This window comes from Callorhinus ursinus, unplaced genomic scaffold (assembly GCF_003265705.2).
Source record: "Callorhinus ursinus isolate GAN/ISIS: 27379988/994484 unplaced genomic scaffold, GSC_fseal_2.0 scaffold20, whole genome shotgun sequence".
NCBI classification, from domain to species: domain Eukaryota; kingdom Metazoa; phylum Chordata; class Mammalia; order Carnivora; family Otariidae; genus Callorhinus; species Callorhinus ursinus.
In genome coordinates, this window is record NW_027397082.1 from 22,781,030 (window position 1) to 22,800,224 (window position 19,195).

At 41.0% G+C, this 19,195-nt stretch overlaps 1 long non-coding RNA gene across 2 annotated transcripts in view; it reads left to right on the forward strand.

Moving 5' to 3' along the window:
- The window catches only part of LOC112830977 (uncharacterized), a 33,278-nt gene extending 20,450 nt beyond the window's left edge, over positions 1-12,828 (forward strand). Inside the window, exon 3 of one of the 2 annotated variants that reach the window (XR_003210036.2) lies at positions 10,697-12,828. This is a non-coding gene — a long non-coding RNA (uncharacterized lncRNA). Of the gene's footprint in view, positions 1-456; positions 605-10,696 lie in introns of those variants that run through there. The other variant, XR_012381702.1, reaches the window with a different exon arrangement.
- Positions 12,829-19,195: the final 6,367 nt, after the last annotated feature.

Sequence of the window (19,195 nt, forward strand, 5' to 3'; positions counted from 1 at the left end):
CTCAGAGTTGTGATCACAGCTTATGTACACACCAACTTGCGTTCTACTTTCCTTTGATGTTAGTTCATCAAATGTACACACATATCAATTTGATGTTTTATAAGTCGTTTTCTCATCATGAGTCTTTAAATCTTTAAAAACTGTAGAATTCCATCATGTAGAGATGACATGATTGACAATAATTTCTCTAGTTTTGAACATTTAAGACATTTCCACATTTTTGTTGGGGGAATATTTGTCCTAAAATACTTTTAAATAATTGGATCTCTCTCTCTGTCAAATTACTTTCTATAAGTAAACTGCTGGGAAGATGCAGAATGGGGAAAGACTAGTTTGCATTTTTATTACCCTTGATATAACCCTGGTTTGTTTGTTTTATTGGCTGGGGAAAAATTGTTATAAAATGTTTTAAGATAAAGTTCTGAAAGTTCTTTTTCTTTCAAATTATTTTCCTAGAAATAAGCTCCCCAAAATGTTCAGAAGAAGGGAAGAAGAGGAATTTACTTTCTTTATTTTTATTGCTCTTAGTATATATTATCACATTTTATACAATATGACTCTAGTAACATTATCTGATTTCAAGACTTACTACAAAGTTACAGTAACAAAGGCAATGTGGCATTGGCTTAAAGACAGACAAATCAATGAACAGAATAGAGAGTCCAGACTTCCACATATATGGACAATTGATTTTTGACAAAGGTGCAAGAACAATTCATTGGGAAAAGGATAGTCTTTTCAATAAATGTTGCTAGGACAACTTGAATATCTTCATGAAAAAATGAACTTCAAATTGTTTTTCACATCATATACAAAAATTAAGTCCAAATGTAGTATAGATCAAGATGTTAAACCTATAGTTATTAAACTTCTAGAGGAAAACATAGAAAAAATACTTGTAACCTTGGGGTTAGACAAAGATTTCTTAGAAATGACACCAAAAGCACAGCCATAAAAGAACAAATAGATGTGGACTTCATCAAAGTGTAAAATCTCTGCTCTTGGTAAGAGATAGTTAAGAGAATGAAAACATAAGTCACATATCAGGAGGAAATGCCCTTTTAAAAAGATTTTTATTTATTTATTTTACTTATTTATTTTTTTAAGTAAGCTCTAATCCCAGCGTGGTGCTCGAACTCACAACCCTGAGATCAAGAGTTGCATGCCTTACCAACTGAGCCACACAGGCTGAGCCACCCAGGCACCCCTAGGAGGAAATACTTTTAAATCAAATATCTGATAAGGGACATGTGCCCAGAATATATGAAGGACTCTCAAAACTTGAACCCACAATTATATGTTCAATTAATCTTGACCAAGGAGGCAAGAAAATGCAATGGGAAAAAGACAGTTGATTCAACAAATAGTGTTGGGAAAACTGGACAGCTACATGCAAAAGAATGAAACTGGACCACTCTCTTAAACCATATACAAAAATAGACTCAAAATGGCTTGAGGACCTAAATGTGAGACCTGAAACATAAAAATCCTAGAAGAGAACACAGCAGTAATTTTTTTGACATCGGCTGTAGCAACTTCTTTCTAGATATGTCTCTCTTTTTTTTAAAGATTTTATTTATTCATTTGAGAGAGAGAGAGAGAGACAGAGAGTGCAAGCAGGGGGAGAGGCATTGGGAGAGGGGGAAGCAGGTTCCCAGCTGAGTAGGCAGCCAGACACAGGGCTCGATCCCAGGACCTGGAGATCATGAGCTGAACTGAAGGCAGATGCCCAGCCATCTGAGCCACCCAGGAGCCTCTCTAGATATGTCTCTTGAAGCGAGGGAAATAAAAACAAAAATAGACTATTGGGACTACATCAAAATAGAAATCTGCACAGAAAAGAAAACAATCAACAAAACTAAAAGACAAGCTACAGAATGGGAGAAGAAGATATTTGCAGATGACGTATCCAATAAAAGGTTAGTATCCAAAATATATAAAGAACTTAACACCAAAACCCACAAATCATCTAATTAAAAATGGGCAGAGGACATGAACAGACATTTCCCCAAAACATACAGATGGCCAACAGACACATGAAGAGATGCCCAACATCACTAATCATCAGGGAAATGCAAATCAAAACCACAATGAGATATCACGTCACACTTGTCAGAAGGGCTAAATTCAAAAACATAAGAGTGTTGGCAAGGATGTAGAGAAAAGGAACCCTCTTGCACTGTTAGTGGGAATGCAAACTGGTGCAGCCACTATGGAAAACAGTATGGAAGATCCTCAAACAATTAAAAATAGAACTACCATATGGTCCAGTAAATCCACTACTGGGTATTTACCCAAAGAATATGAAAACACTAATTCAAAAAGATATATGCATCCCTATGTTTATTACAGCATTATTTACAGTAGTCGAATTATGGAAGCAACCCAAGTGTCCACTGATAGATGGGTGAAGAAGAGGTGATGTTCGGTGTGCGTATGTGTGTGTGTGTGTGTGTGTATCTACATATATACACACACACACATATATATGATGGAATATTACTCAGCCATAAAAAAGAATGAAATCTTGTCATTTGCAAGAACATGGATGAATCTAGGTAGTATAATGCTAAGTGAAGTCAGAGAAAGACAAATACCATATGATTTCACTCATGTGGAATATAAGAAACAAAACAAATGAACAAAGAAAAAAAGAGACAATCAAGAAACAGACTCTTAACTATAGAGAACAAACTGATGATTATCAGAGGAGGGGCGGGTGGGGGGATGGGTGAAATAGGTGAAGGGGCAAAAAGAAACTCTGAGGGTTCATTATCTTGGTCGTGGTGATGATTTCACAGTTATAGCTATGTGGCAAAACTTATCAAACTATTTCCTTTAACTAAAGTTATTTCTTTAAATGGATGGGATGCTCTCTTTATATTTTTATACTATCTCCTAATAAAAAGCAGTATTATACGTATTTAAACATTACTAATTATTTTTTTTAAAGATTTTATTTATTTATTTGACAGAGAGAGACACAGCAAGAGAGGGAGCACAAGCAGGGGGAGTGGGAGAGGGAGAAGCAGGCTTCCTGCTGAGCAGGGAGCCCGATGCGGGGCTCGATCCCAGGACCCTGGGATCATGACCTGGGCTGAAGGCAGATGCTTAACCAACTGAGCCACCCAGGCGCCCCAAATTACTAATTATTTCTAATATGTTTGAGAAATAGCATCAACAAGGACAACAAACTTCTCTCTTAGTTTCAATATTTTGGGAAATTTACATCTCTGGAAAGTTTAAACATTTATGTATGGATGTATGTATTTGGCTCCATGCCAGCGTGAAGCCCAACGTGGGCCTTGAGCTCATGACCCTGAGATGGAGACCTGGGCTGAGATCCAGAGTTGGCTGCTTAATCACCTGAACCACCCAGGCGCCCTGAACAGTTTAAACTTTTAGTAGTCTTTCAAAGCCTGGATCTGAGCACTGGCACTGCTCCTTGTTAGCTCTAATGTTGAGCAAGTCATTTATCTTTTGTGTGACTCAATTCCGTCATTGGTATAAAGAGGTAGTGAGGTCCACCTCCTAGGATTGGTTTGAGGATCAAAGATAATAATAAATACGAATGTTCTTTACACCCTGTTAATGGCCAATCACGTGTAAAGGTTTTGTAAGTTTCATTGCCAGATGACCTAGTTCACACCTTAGGCCTTGAGAGATTAGATCAGAATGAAGATAATTCCTTTTTCATTTTTTTAAAAAAGATTTTATTTATTTATTTGACAGAGGCACAGCGAGAGGGTACACAAGCAGGGGGAGTGGGAGAGGGAGAAGCAGGGAGCCTGATGCGGAGCTCAATCCCAGGACCCTGGGATCATGACCTGAGCCAAAGGCAGACGCTTAATGACTGAGCCACCCCGGCACCCCTCCTTTTTCATTTTTTAATGGCGGGGGGAGTAGCAGAGAAGTCGGGGTCGGATGCTACAATGAGGTGAGATTTTAATGCTGGTGACACCCACCACGTTCATAAACTTGTGGTTCCAGCAACCTAGTTTCACATCTTTAAATATGACATCCTCTCAACTTCTTTTGGACTCTACCCCAAACCCCCAGCATCCTTGACAACCACAAGCCCCAAAGAAAAACTCTATAGATAACCCTGGTTTGTTTTCCAGGCCAGAGATAAAATTTGAGCTCCTTTTGTCCCTGGATAAATCAGAACTTATGTCTATTTTATAGTTTAGTGTAATAGCCAGCGTTTCTACATCTCTGTAATACAGTCAGTGTGTGGTTCCCCCAGTCTCAGCATCAGCTGGGGACTTGTTAGAAATGCAGATTCTCATATCCCATCCTAGACCTATGAATTAACAACTCTGAGGATAGGACCTGTCAGTTTGTGGTTTAATGATCTCTCCAGGTGATTCTGATGCAGAATAAAGTTTGAAGACCACTGCTGTAATATATACAGTTAAATCCTACACACTGACTGCCAGTTTACTAGTTAGTGGTAAATTAGCTTTTAACTGATGGCCTTTTCTGGAAACATTTCCAAAGATATTTTTTTAGTTGGCAATAAGATCGAATTACATTTAAATTCTACCTGTGGAGTGAGTGGGTTATGAGTTATTGGATACATCTGTCATCAAATTTTGCCATTGGAACTTGGGAAAGTTACTTTGACTTTAATATTGTGGAATGTCATTTGGACAATCAATTTTTAAAAACAGCATCCTATTCTTAAAAACTTGAAGAATTCAAAAAAGCTTTCAGAGTCACCTTCCTTAAACTTAGAAAGGACTTGTACATTGGGGGACTGGGTTGCTCTAATTTTGCACAATGAACTTGGAGTACAAACTGGTCATTGTATTAAGGCAAGTAAGACAATCTCCATGTGAATTAAAACTATGCACAAATTTTCAAGTTCAGTGATGCCCTTTTTACCTGTTTTCTATTACCTAGGGCATCATTTGTTCATTTACCAAACAGAATAAGCCAGACTCCTTTGGGTAAGGGAGAGAAGGGGAGGAAGGCTGGTAAAGAGCCTATAAGACTTCAATGCCCCTTCGATGCCGCGTGTCTTGCCAGGACCTCCATGGGGTTGGTCACGGGGCTCACCTCGCCTGTCCCTGGGTGCTCAGGATAAAGGCTGCAGGAATGCTAACGCTGGTTACCACTTGAAGTGGGATGACGGTCCTCAAGGGTCTCAGATGTCAATCTCATTCCATTCAGGGTTTCTGTTTGAGACAAGCTGCTTGTTAAAGAGGTTACAAAATGTGAAGCCAATTTACCTTGTACGGGGGGACATTTCCAGTTTGAAACTATGGTTCCCACTGTGCACAACATGGTACCTCCTCACATGAATGTCTGACAAGGATCTGGCACTCCAACATCGCCAACACAGATGAAATATGTCTAAGTTTACTGAGAGACCATTCAACTGACAGTACTGGCTGGACATCGCCTGGAACATTCAAGGATGTTATTTGGGGATTAAGTAAACTATTTGCTGTCCTTTTGGATTGTGATGATCCATTGAATATTAAAGCCACAGAACACATTTGCAGAATCAAGAGGACTTCCAGAATAATGTTGAAGACTTCATTAAGCCTTAGGGCAGAAGATAGAAAGAGAAGATTGTAGAACCAGGGATTGTGTGTTATAAATATCTCTAATGCGAAGTGAATTATGACAGCTTTACAGTTTTTTTTTTTAAGATTTTATTTATTTATTTGAGAGAGAATGAGAGATGAGAGCACGAGAGGGAAGAGGGTCAGAGGGAGAAGCAGACTCCCTGCTAAGCAGGGAGCCCGATGCGGGACTCGATCCCGGGACTCCAGGATCATGACCCGAGCCGAAGGCAGTCCCTTAACCAACTGAGCCACCCAGGCTCCCCGACAGCTTTACAGTTTTAAAAATATGTGTTTAATGTACTGTGCTGTGAAATCCCAAAGTCTGAGAATTAATGACCTAGATTCTAGGATACAAAGAATGCAAAGAACATGAAGACAAAACCGGGCCTACGTACTACCCCCCCCCCAAGTGTCAGAGTCTAAGAAGGAAGTGCCCCAGTGGAAAGAATGGGTCTTAGTAATGGTCTCATTTCCTCCCCTCTGAGTTCATCTTGAACGTGACAAGGAGGGCAAAGCCCGGACTCATAAACCCCGTGTTCACCCTTTTGGCCGCAGATAGGTTTTCTGAATCCTGGTGTTCAACTGGAGTTGGGGATGTGAGAGTCTGTTCCTATTTGGGGATTCAGACTAGCCCTCGACACAGAAGAGCCACCTCTGTTCAGTCTAGACACTGGGGCAGACATTGAAAACTTGGCTTCTTCTATCCAAACCAGACAGAAGATTCCAGATGGAGGCTTTAAGTGGGGAATCATAAGGAGGTGCAGGGGATCCTGGGGAAGAGATGACGAAGGCCCTTGGAAGGATTTGGGCAATGACTGTTGCCCAACAGTAGGGAGAGGTGTTCTGACTTTAATGCAGCTCATGGTACCTTAGTTCCCCAGAAAGAAAAGCCTGAGACACGGATGTGGGTACAGGTGACTTCCTGGGGAAGAGGATGGGCCTAGGGAGTCTGGCCAGGGAAGGAGGGTGAGCCAAGCCTGTTGTAATGGTCCCTGCTGTGGACAACTGGGCTTTGATGCCAATGGTAACTTCTGAGGAACTGTACAGAATATGCCTCAAACTGACCATCTGAGGGATGAAAGGGAGAAGCATTTGTAAGTCTTCATCCCTTGACCCCCATCCAGCGTTAGTAAATGGTTGCCTCAAGGGGTTGTAACACCCTTGCCCCTCTGTGTTGCACACGATCCAGGGCTGACTGTGTTCCTGCAGGCACTCCCCACCCACCACATCAGAGGAGCCCTGCGGGGGTCCGGGGGTGAAGCATGGCCACCAAAGGCAGGCCAAAGCCTGTGTGGAATTGTGCCCCCAAACAAGGCCAGGATCAAAGGTATGAACAAGGGAGTGTGAGGCTGTACATACTAGCGCCCAACACTTACCCAGTCCTGAAAAATCTTATGTTCTGCAAAATCAAGCAGTACAAATAAAAGGGCTGTGGGGAAAATAAGGTTAGAGGCAGATAACTCCCAATCTATGCACATCTGTAACTGGAATGCTCCTGCAAATAGTAGTTTGCACATCAGGAGAATACTTGGACCACCCAGGCATCTCAGTGTGGCTGGAGGCCATCACAGAGGATATTTCTTTTCTTTTTTTTTTTTTTTTTAAGATTTTATTTATTTATTCATGAGAGACAGAGAGAGAAGCAGAGGGAGAAGCAGGCTCCCCGCGGAGCAGGGAGCCCGATGCGGGACTCGATCCCAGGACCCCGGGACCGTGACCTGAGCCGAAGGCAGCCGCTTAACGACTGAGCCACCCAGGCGCCCAAGGCCATCACAGAGGATATTTCAAATGTGCAACACGATGGAGTGGGAAAGACCTGGCAGGGCTTTGCTTAGAGCTGGCCCAGCAGGTGCAGACACAGTACAGAGGGCAACGGCTCTGAGCTCTCCTCAGTGGGCCTGGGAGGCAGTGCCGTCTGGCCTGGAGCTGGGGAAAGGGGCTCTGGGTGTGAGTGCTCACTTTTAATTTTCCTAAACTATAGCTGAAAGGGCTCATTGCAGTCAGGGTAGCAGCTGAACTGAGGGCTTCTTGCTTTCCTGATGATGCTTATGATTTTCCTCCTGCAATGAGTGCCTCCCTTACAGAAATGCACATTCTACCAGAATGAATGTGTTTCAGTGTCTTTAAGCCAGTCCCCCACCTGTGGGGGTCCGGCATTTTACGTCTTATGTCATTTATTCCTCCTCAGACCCTGTGCACTCTGTGCCTTTGCCCGTGATGTCAGGCCCTTACAGGATGGAAGAGAGCTTAGGGAGCTGTGAGATCTGCTCAGTCACCCAGAGTAGCAGAGCAAGACTAGGAATGGTGGAATACCAATTCTTATAGTCCTAACTATCTTCTATTACCTTCTTTTTCTTTTTTAAAGATTTTATTTATTTGTCAGAGAGAGAGGGAGAGCACATAAGGGGGGTCGGGGGGGTGGTGGGCAGAGGGAGAAGCAAGCTCCCCGCTGAGCAGGGAGACCGATGTGAGGCTTGATCCTAGGACTCTGGGATCATGATCTGAGCCAAAGGCAGACGCTTAACCAACTGAGCCACCCAGGTGCCCCTTAAAAATATCTCATAACAAATTTTCCCCAGCAAAAAAAAGTGGAAATGTTTTAAGTGTTCAAAGCTAGCGAAATTATTGTCAATTATGTTATCTCTACATGCTGGAATTATACAGTTTTTAAAGATAAGACTCATGATGGGAAAATGACTTACAAAACATCAAACTGATATGTGTGTACATTTGATGAACTAACATCAAGGGAAAGTAGAACGCAAGTTGGTGTGTACATAAGCTGTGATCACAACTCTGAGAACTTTGCCCAGGGAGGAGGGAGAGAAAGTTGGTTGCTTTTAAAAAGCTGGAGGCAGAAACCCTCAGAAAGTGAGCTGTCTTTTCTGTGCCACACACTTTCTAGGCCCTCGTGGTCGTAGCCATGTAGAGCTCGGGGTTTGTGTGAGATGAGTAACACAGCACTGCTCTTCCAATAAAGAAAGACAAAGTTTTATGTTGTAGGGCAAGTGAAGGGGAAGAGAGAGCAATGGGCAGAAGCTGGTGGAGATGAGCAGTGAATCTCAGAGAGGGAAAGGTGGGCAAAAAGGTGGGAGGCTGGAGACTTCCAGAGAAGAAATGGCCCGTGAAAATGTTCTAGGAACAACCATGACACAGAAGTGCAGAGGCAAGGGAGGTAAGGAGAAGCAAAACACAAAGCAAAACAAAAATGTCCCCAGTGAACAGATGACTTTATGAATTCAGGGGGCTGACCTTTAGGTTATAGAGATAAAGGATGGAAGGTAACACAAAATACTAAAAACAGCTACTATATTAGAGTAGTAGAACATAACTGTAAGTTTCCAAATTTAATTTGTATTTATTCATCTGTTCTTGGGATAATATCATACTTTAAAAAAAAGATTTATTTATTTATTTGAGAGAGAGAGAGAGAGAGAGAGCCTGGGGTGTGGTGCAGAGAAAGAGGGAGAGAGGGTCCCAAGCAGACTCTGTGCTGAGCGGGGAGCCTGATATGAGGCCTGATCTCACAACCCTGAGATCATGACCCGAACCGAAACCAAGAGTTGGGCACTCAAACACCCAGGCACCACCAAACTTTTTTTTTTTAATTAGGTCAGCATTATAGAAATTTTTAGCATCTAGTATAGCAAGGCTACTGAAGTAGAGTAGCCAGATCATATTGTGAAGTTTGTAAAATACAGAATTGTATAAAGTAAAAGTCATTTATAATGCTCCCTAACATCTGCCACCTCAATTGAGCCAAGTACTTGAATATTTTGGAGTGTATTCTCCTTTTTCCTAAGCTTGTCTGTACATACCCCGTTTTCTTCTTTTCTGCTTTCTATCACTATAGATTAAATTGACTTTCTTAGAGTTTCATGTAAATGGAATCGTACAGTATGTACTCTTGTGTCTGCCTTCTTCCATTCAGCATGCTTTCGGAGGTTCATTCATATTTTGCGTATATCATTTCCTTTTTACTGAGGATAAGTATTCTATTGCAGGAATATATATAACAATTTTTCATCTGATGGACATTTGGGTTGTCTGCAGCGTGAGCAGTTATGGATAAAGCTGCTATGAACATGCCTGTACAAGTCATTGTGTGAATATGGGTTTTCATTGATATAGGAGTGGAATGGTTAGCTCTTGTGGTGTTTATTTAACTTTATAAGAAACTGCCATATTGTTTTTCAAAATGATTGTACCATTTTACATTCTCTCCAGATAAATATATATATATATAATTCCTTCCAGATATAAATATATATAAATATAAAATATATATTACATGTTATTAAATATATTTGAGTTTTTATTTTGAAAATTTTAAATATTTATATATAAGTAAGCTCTAGGCCAAATGTGGGGCTTGAACTCATGACTCTGAGATTAAGAGTCACATACTCTACTGACTGAGCCAGCTAGGTACCCTCTGGTAATACTGATTAAAGCCAAATTCTTACTTTCAAGCAGGTCTCCATCCCCAGGATGGAGCCCAGTTTACCCCTTCCCAACCTTTGCTTCCCTGTGGATGAGTGGTTGTCTAAGTTTCAGGGAGGAGGTGGGCGGGAAGGACAGGGAGAGTGTGGGGCCACCATGGAGGATGCTGAGTTACGTGCAGCCCCCCTTGAGGGCATAGCTTGGGGGTGAGACAATGGCACCTGTCTTCTCAGACCATGGGGCAGTGGCCCCAAAGTCTTAGCTTGGGAGTTGATTCAGCAGGTGCTGAACAAAGGAAAACACTAAAATAACATCAAAAAGGAAGTAGATAGGGAGGGCCGTTGTCCCATGTGTGAATGACCCTTTATGCTTGTCTTTTTTTTTTTTTTTTAAGATTTTATATATTTATTTGACAGAGAGAGACACAGCGAGAGAGGGAACACAAGCAGGGGGAGTGGGGGAGGGAGAAGCAGGCTTCCCGCAGAGCAGGGAGCCCGATGTGGGGCTCGATCCCAGGACCCTGGGATCATGACCTGAGCCGAAGGCAGATGCCTAATGACTGAGCCACCCAGGCGCCCCTGTGCTTGTCTTTTATAGGGTGGGAATCCTCAGCTACTTTCTGGTTTCATTACTTGTCAGAGAAATGTATGTTGAAACTTAATTGCTTCCTCTCCCAGCCCTTTGCCATACATCCCAGCCAAAGAGAAACCAGAAGCTCTGCTGTCAGAAGAGGAAGACAAAGTGATGGTGACTGTCCCTGGACTATAAAAATTCCCATAAAACTACTTTAAAGATGACACAACCCCATGCATCCGGACTCACTGGGTCTCCAGGGTTTGGGTCTTCCAGCTGTTAGGCAAGAGGGCTGAGAAGTTGGATACCTGTATTCCCTCAGTTTTCCTGTCTTCCTAGTCATCCTGACATCACTGAGGTGGACACCAGGCGCTGCTAGAGCCCCCTACAGAAGGACTTGCTGCGGTCAGCTGCAGGGAGTACACAGCCCTCTGCCGTCCCCCCTTTCAGAGATGGCCTCAGCTGCAGTAGAGCTGCCTTCCCAGGCTGGCTCACCGGGAGTGGGGTGGTGTGAGTGTTGCTCCGGAACTCTGGGGTTGACCGAGGCTGTGTAAGACCTCTCCCTCTCCCCACCCCTGCTCCCTCTCTCCCTTCCACAGATGTTAGTCCCACCAGCACCACCTCATAAGCATTCTGCACCCTGAAGTCCATCTCAGAGTCTGCTTCCTAGAGAACACACCCAGACAATGATTCAGTAAAAAAGAAGCTGTGAACTTGTATGAGCCTGTTTGTGTCACAAATGGATATATACTTCCAAACGCATGGAATATTTGCAGAAGCTTACAGAAGAGACTGTTAGCAACAGCTACCTCCAGGAACTAGGACTGGGTTCTTTTAGAGCAGAGAGGTGTTACTTTATACTCTTTACCATAAGCATGAATTACTTTTTCTTTTATAATAAAAAACCCCTCTAATTTTATAGAAACATCAGATTGCATTATACATAGTTGTCATAGCTACCATTTGGGGAACACCTTCGTACATGTACGTTAGCATGCATTCTCTATTGCTCGAAACAATGCAGAGAGGTTGGTGTCATTATCATCCCATTTTACAGATAAGGGAGCTGAGCTTCAAAGGTGCCAAATGATTGGTCCAGAAGCAGCCATCACCAAGCAGTGAAGCTGGAATAGACTCAGACTCCAACTCCAACGTTCAGGCTATTTCTGAACTCAGTCAGGGTGTGTGTCTTTCTGTCAGTTCAAAGGATGCCTCTGTTCTGAATGGAGAGTGTGGTGTGGGGGAAAGAGCAAAGAACTGGCAGCAGTCAAGACCAAGCTTCTGGTCTTGTTGCTATTATTAGTGACCTCTGAGTTATTTATTGTTTATGTGCTGCACTGACCTACAAAAATCCAAGTCATTTTGGTATAGAGGCAAGACTAAAGGCTATTAGGTTTGACAGAGCTGGGTCCTGCTAGGTACGGTGTGATTTTAAACAAGTTACTTAACCTCTCTGAGCCTCAATTTTCTATTCTTTACAGAAAATGGACCCTAAGACTCAGAGTTGTTCTGAGAGTTAAATGACATAATAGAGAACAGCACTTACTATATTCTAGGCACCCAAGAAATCACTCCTTCCCCCTTGGGATTTAACCTTTGGTTTTTGAGATAAAGAAAGCTGTGCGTCATTTTAGCCTAAGTAAAAATACTCAATTTGCTAAAGAAGATATATTATTAAATATGATAAATGTGAAAGGACTGTTTGGGATTCTTTTATGGATCAGCAGAAGAAAGGAACCATTTTGCTCATGACCATTGTTTTGTCCCTGCGAGCTCCACGTGACTGAAAGATCTCCAAGGCATAAGGACTCTCCTGGGTGGGAATTGGAAAAGTAAGAGACCCTCCTTGGAAAGTGTGAAGGGGAAAAAAAATCAATCCCTAGACCCGGGAAGAGTGGTGCTGTGGTGGATTCGGTGGCAGCCTCCGGAAAGGTATGTCCATGTTCTGACCCCTGGAAGCTGGAGACAGGATCTGAGCAGATGTAATGTCAAGATGAGATCATCCTGGATTATCTGGGTGGACCCTAAATCCAATAACAAGTGTCCTCATAAGAGACACAGAGGAGAGGCACGGGAGGAAGAGGAGAAGTCCAAGATGAAGACTGCAATTTGGGTAATGCAGCCAGATGCTGGAGGGGGAGGGGAGGATTCTCTACCAGGCCTTCAGATGGAGCGTGGCTCTGCCAAAACCTCCATTGTCGACTCAGCCCACTCCTAGATTTTGGAATCTTGGCCCTCTGACCTGTGAAAGAATAAATTTCTTTTGTTTTAAGCCACCAAGTTTGTGGTCATTTGTCACAGGAGCCACAGGAAACCAATACAGTTGCCACGAGACAATTTTAGTGGCAACTACGGGAAAAGAATCAAGATTAAATGACATCAAAGAAGGACCCATTTGACTAAATGCTTAGCAATCAAGCAGTAGAAATGTAGACCCAAGAGATGTCATCACGGAGCTGACACGCTAGCCTTCTGAAACAAGAGCGCACAGAGAGGAAGTGGGTCAGTTAGGGGCCGGAAGCAAGAGGGGGCACGCTGACGAAGTGAGAGATAGCTGCCATTTCAGATTCTGCCTTAGTCATGGCGAAATGGATTTCTCAAATGCTGGGGAATTGGGTAGAGATCTACAGAGGATGAGAACATTTATGTTAGAATAACAAAAAATAAAAAATATAAACGGAGATGGTCAAGAGGCAGGACGGGCTTCCTTCTAAGGAGCCAGTAAGCAAGTACTAGGATGTACTGGCCTCTCAGAACCAAAGGTTTGAGAGGGACAACTGACAGGCCTCTACTGAAGGATCTCCAAGAGAAACGCATCAAAAAGGAAGGGTGTGAACACAGCCTGTGCCCAACAGCAGGGGACTGGCTACCAACACAGTCCCACAATAAGACAATGCAATCACTAGGGGTAAGGCTGTAGATTCATAGTCACTGAAATGAAAGATGTTCAGGACATATTATCCAGCGCAGAAAGCAAGCAGTAAAACAGTAAGTACAATGGCATCCCTTTCCTTGTGTGTAAAATGGAGATGAAGTTGATAGTACCTCCTTTGTGGGGCTGTATAAGGATTTAATTAATTAATACATACAAAGTGCTGAGCAGTACCTGGAGCGCGTAAATGCCACGTGGAATCATTATTATCATTACTTCTTTGAAGTCTTCAGGTCCCCAATTCTGACCCTTGAGGGTCAAGTATGTTTTGGAATTCAGAATTTCTCCGATTTTACAAAGGCACATGATTACAGAACAGCCTCAGTGTGTGAGGCAGCAACTGCCAATCAAACCCACGAACATTTCTGCGGTGGAACCTGAATATTCACTCTAAGTGGGAGGAAGACTATGAATAGTGTCTCATCATTTTTTGGGTCAGGTTGTGTAGCCAAACAAGCTTGCTGCAAACTTAGAAAACAAAAACAAAAGCAAAACAACCTTGTGTTTCCCGAGGTTTTCACTTCCTGGAATTGTAGATGAGGGTCCCTGGGCCTGTGTTCCGTCCAGGTATCAGCAAAGTCTGCAAGCATTGCAACAATGCTGTTGTGGACTGAGGAGATTGCAGCCTGTTTTTATCTTCGCCTTTTGACTTTGTTATATTTTGAAATTTTCTGCAGTGAATATTCATTACCCCCCCCTTTGTTTTTGGTCTATAGCTTCCTGAATTTTAATCTATCCAGATAAATTTAACATGGGGGAATATTGCATTGCTCCATGGGCCTCAAAAGGTTCTTAGCATCAAATTCATAAGTTTCATTTTTGCCCTAAGAAAATATTTCTCTGGAAGACAGGAACAGTGAAAGGGTTGGAGTAGGATTTTCAGGGCTTCTTCTTGTGTCTTTAAGCCAGTCCCAACAGTCAATATCCAGGACAGTCCAGCCCCCTAGGACCTTAACTGCCGTTTACATACCTACTCTTTCCTCACATTCATGTACGTATTCGTCTTCTGTTAAGAGGCAAAATCACAACAATAACAACAAACTGGAAAAAGAAATAGTGAATATATGGGGAAAGGTGAGGGATGTCTATGTGGACAGAGTCAATGCAAGGAAGGAAAAAGGAGCAGGTGAGGCGGACTTTTTTGACTTCGGGGCTGGCCTGGTGATCAAGGGAGTGGTGGGGTGAGGGTATGGGAGAAAAGAAGCCGGTAGACAGACAGACAGTAAGAAGCAGAGAAGAGTGAACGGTTTCAAGAACTAGGAAGAAGAAGTCGTTGAGCAAAGCTGTGGTCAAGTGAAGGTGGGAGAGGAGGCTGCGGGAGGCTGACTTTGCAGCCCAGGAGAAGTGCAAGCCCCAAAGGGGAAGTGTCCCTGTCAAGTTCCACAGGCAGCCAAACAAGGGGCCCTTTTCTGCTCAGTGCCTCGGGTGCTTGAATAATTTGAGGGGGGAAATTACAATTTTGGGAGGAAATTTTAATGTGGGTATGTATGGTTTTTAGTGACTGAGAATTTCTTAGAATGATGAAAACCCAAGAATATTAAAAGGATATATGTATATATGATTTTAAAATATATGTTATTTCTATATATTACAAATATAATATTATCATATTGGATTGGCTGATAGCTGAGAGACTTCTGTCAGTTGGCCAGACTTGGAAAGGGAAGTGGCCCTAAGCCAATGGAAGTCACAGAAGAAGAGGGGTGGTAGGGACTTGCAGAAAACCTAAATAGAAATGGAGCTTTTGATTAGGCAAGTCATAGTGTGGACCTTAATGACATTGAAAGGTAGAAAGTGTCAGGTGAGGAGGACATCATGTACCCACAAAACTCAGCCCCAAGCTATGTGACCTGAGCCCTGCTCTCAGGACCCAAGTCCAACTGCTAATGGAGGGAGGCAGAGGAGGGAGAGTCCCAGAGGAGGAAGATCTTCCCTCCAGAGAAGGTTCCAGGAGCAATAGCCCCCTCACAACTCATAGAGGGCTCCCCCACATGCAGCCCTCCCAACCAAGTCAGCAGACTACCCAGGAGAGGAGGTTCAGATTTCTTACCTAGTTACCAAGGTTAGCATGGCCATATGGGAATCTGGGCCTGCCTACATGGCCACCCCTTTGAAGCCTTGGACTGCCTGAGAGGCAAGGCTGAGTAAAGGCGGTCAGAGCAACCCTCAAAAAGGGCTGTTGAGCATGTGTGTGACATGTGACAGGGCAGGGGTTCTTAAACTAGGCCATGTGGGACCCTGGGCCAAGGTGCTTTACAGCTAAATCAGAAGTCTTTTCTGCATTTGCAGATAGAATAAGCTCCCTTTTTAAAAATATTGTTTGGGGTGCCTGGGTGGCTCGGTTGTTAAGCGTCTGCCTTTGGCTCAGGTCGTGATCCCAGGGTCCTGTGATTGAGCCCCGCATCGGGCTTCTTGCTCCACAGGAAGCCTGCTTCTCCCTCTCCCACTCCCCCTGCTTGTGTTCCCTCTCTCACTGTGTCTCTGTCAAATAAATAAATGAATAAAATCTTTAAAAATAATAATAAAATAAAAATGTTTACTTCTTAATATAAAAATAATACATTTTTTTAATCAGAAGAATTAAAAGAAGTCATCCATAATCTTACCCCCACATATTTATGTATATTTCCTTTCAGGCTCTTTTTTTGTGAGTATATTGATCAATCATGTATATATATGGTGAGCTCTATGCCCAATGGGGGGCTTAGACTCATAACCCCAAGATCAAGAGTTGCATTCTTGCCAGCCGAGCACCCTTACTACAACTATATTTTAGATATATTTATGAAAGTAGTTAACTATCATTATTATTTAATTAATATTTCTTGAATGCCTACCAAGACAAAGCACTATTCTTAACCCTTTTTAGATTTTGAAGTCTATGATTTTCATAATAACTTTATGAGGTAGAAACATTGTTATTCCTATTTAACAATAAAAGAAACTGAGGAACAGAGGTAAAAACTTTGTCCAAAGTCACACAGTAGTAAGTAGGGAACTGGAATTCAAACCTAGATCTGACTGTGGACCCTACAGTTTTAGACAATATGTACACTGTATTATATATGGTTTTGAGTAAATTGTTTTTCATTAAATATTATATTGTATTTCCCACATGATAAAAAAGAATTTACTTAACATGGAGTTTGTGTCTCATAACTTTTCATAATTTTTTTGGTTCCTGTCACCATTTGTTTACCCTAGAATCAAATAGAAGAAAATATCTGATTTAGTTTAAACCTACATATTTATTTGGTATGTCTATATTTAAATTACATATTCATTTAATATATCAATATTTCAAAGTTCAAAAAAGAAACTGTGCTGCCCAGGAGCTCCACCCCATGACCAAAAGCAAACAAACATATCTTAACAAATTTAAAAGAATAGAAGTCATATAAAGTATGCTGTCAGACCACAGTGGAATTAAACTAGAACCAATAACAGAAAGATAGTTGGAAATTCCAAGATATTTGGAGATTAAACAACACACTTCCAAATAACAAGTCAAAAAAGAAGTCTAAGAGAAATTTAAAAAAATATTTTGAACTAAATGAAAATAAAAATATAACTTATCAGAATTTGTGGGATGCAGTGAAACAGTGCTTAGAGAGAAATATATAGCATTATATATATATTAGAAAAGAAAGTTCTAAAATCATTAATGTAAGCTTCCACTTTAGGAAACTGAAGAAAGAAGAAGAATATAAGCCTAAGTCAAGAGGAAGGAAATAGATAATAATTGGAGCATAAATAAATAAAATTGAAACAGGAAAACAATAAAGAAAAGTCAATGAAACCAAAAGCTAGTTCTCTGAAAAAAAATCAATAAAATGATAAACTTCTTGCCAGGCTAAATGAGAAAAAAAAGAGACAAGACACAACTAATATCAGAAATGGAAGAAGAGTCATTTCTACTGAACATCAAAAGGATAATAAAAAAGTACTATGAACAAACTCTATGCCCACAAAATTGATAACTTAGATGAAATGGACTAATCTCTTGAAAGATAAAAACTACTGATACTCACAAAAGGAGAAATGGATAACCTGAATAGGCCTCTAACTAGCAATGAAATTGAATCAATAATCAGTAATATTCCAAAACAGAAAGCACCAGGCCCAGATGGGCTTACTGGTGAATTCTACTAAACATTTCAAGAAGAAATGATATCAATTCTCTAGAATCTCTTCCAGAAAATAGAAGCAGAGGAAATACTTCTTAACTCATTCTGTGAGGCCAGCTTTACCCTATTACCAAGACCAGATAAATACATTACAAGAAAGGAAAGCCCAGGACCGATTATCTCTCATGAATATAGATGCAAAAATCCTCAACAAAATAGCAAATCAAATCCAACAATATACAAAAAGAATTATACACCACAACTAAATGGGATTTATTCCAGGTATTACAAGGCTATTTCAATACTCAAAAATCAATTAATGCAATCCATTTCATGAACAGGCTAAAGAAGAAAAACCATATGATCATATCAATAGATGCAGAAAGAACATTTGACAAAATCCAATACCTATGCAGTATAAAAATTCTCAGCAAATCAAGTCTCAGCTTGATAAAGAACACCTACAGAAACTCACAGCTGGGATCATTCTTAATGAGAGAAAATAGATGCTTTCCTTCTATGATTGGGAACAAGGCAAGAACGTCCATTCTCACCACTGCTATTCAAAATTGTACTAGACGAGCATCTGGCTGGCTCAGTCAGTAGAGCATGAGACTCTTGATATGTGGTTGGTGTAGAGATTACTTAAAAATAAAATCTTAAAACAAAAACAAAACTGTACTGGAAGTCCTAGCTAATACAAAAAGACAAGAAAATTAAATAAGATTGGCAAGGAAGAAATAAAACCGTCTTTGCTTACAGATGACAAGATTGTGTAGAAAACCCCAAAGAATTGACAAAACAAACAAATAAATGAACAAAACTTCCTGGGACTAGTAAGCTATGATGGCAAGATTTCAAGATGACAAGATTAATATACAAAAATCAATCACTTTCCCAAATAGCAGCAATGAACAATTGGGATTTGAAATTAAAAAATAATACCATTTACACTAGGACTAGAAAAAAAGAGAAATACTTAGGTATTTATAACAAAATATACACAGAATCTATATAAGGAATCCTACAAAACTCTAATGAAGGAAATCAAAGATCTACATAAATGGAGGAATAGTCCATGTTCATGGACAGAAAGTCTCAATATTGTTAAATGTCAATTCTTCCCAACTTGATCTAAGAATTGATTTAATCCCAATCAAAATCCCAGGAAATTATTTTGTCTAATCAATAAACTGATCACTAAAGTTTATATAGAAAGACAAAAGACCCAAAACAGCCAACTTGATGCTGAAGAACAAAGTTAGATGTCTGATACTATACAACTTTAAGACTTACAATAAAGCTATAGCAATCAAGACAGTGTGGTATGGACAAAAAATAGACAAATAGGTCAATGAAACAGAATAGAGAGCTCAGACATACACTCACACAAATATAGTTATCTGATATTTCTGACAAAGGAGAAAAGGTAAGTCAATGGAGAAAGATAGTCTTTTCAACAAATGGTGCTGGAAAATTGGACATGCATATGCAAAGAGAAAGAAAGAAAGAAAGAAAGAAAGAAAGAAAGAAAGAAAGAAAGA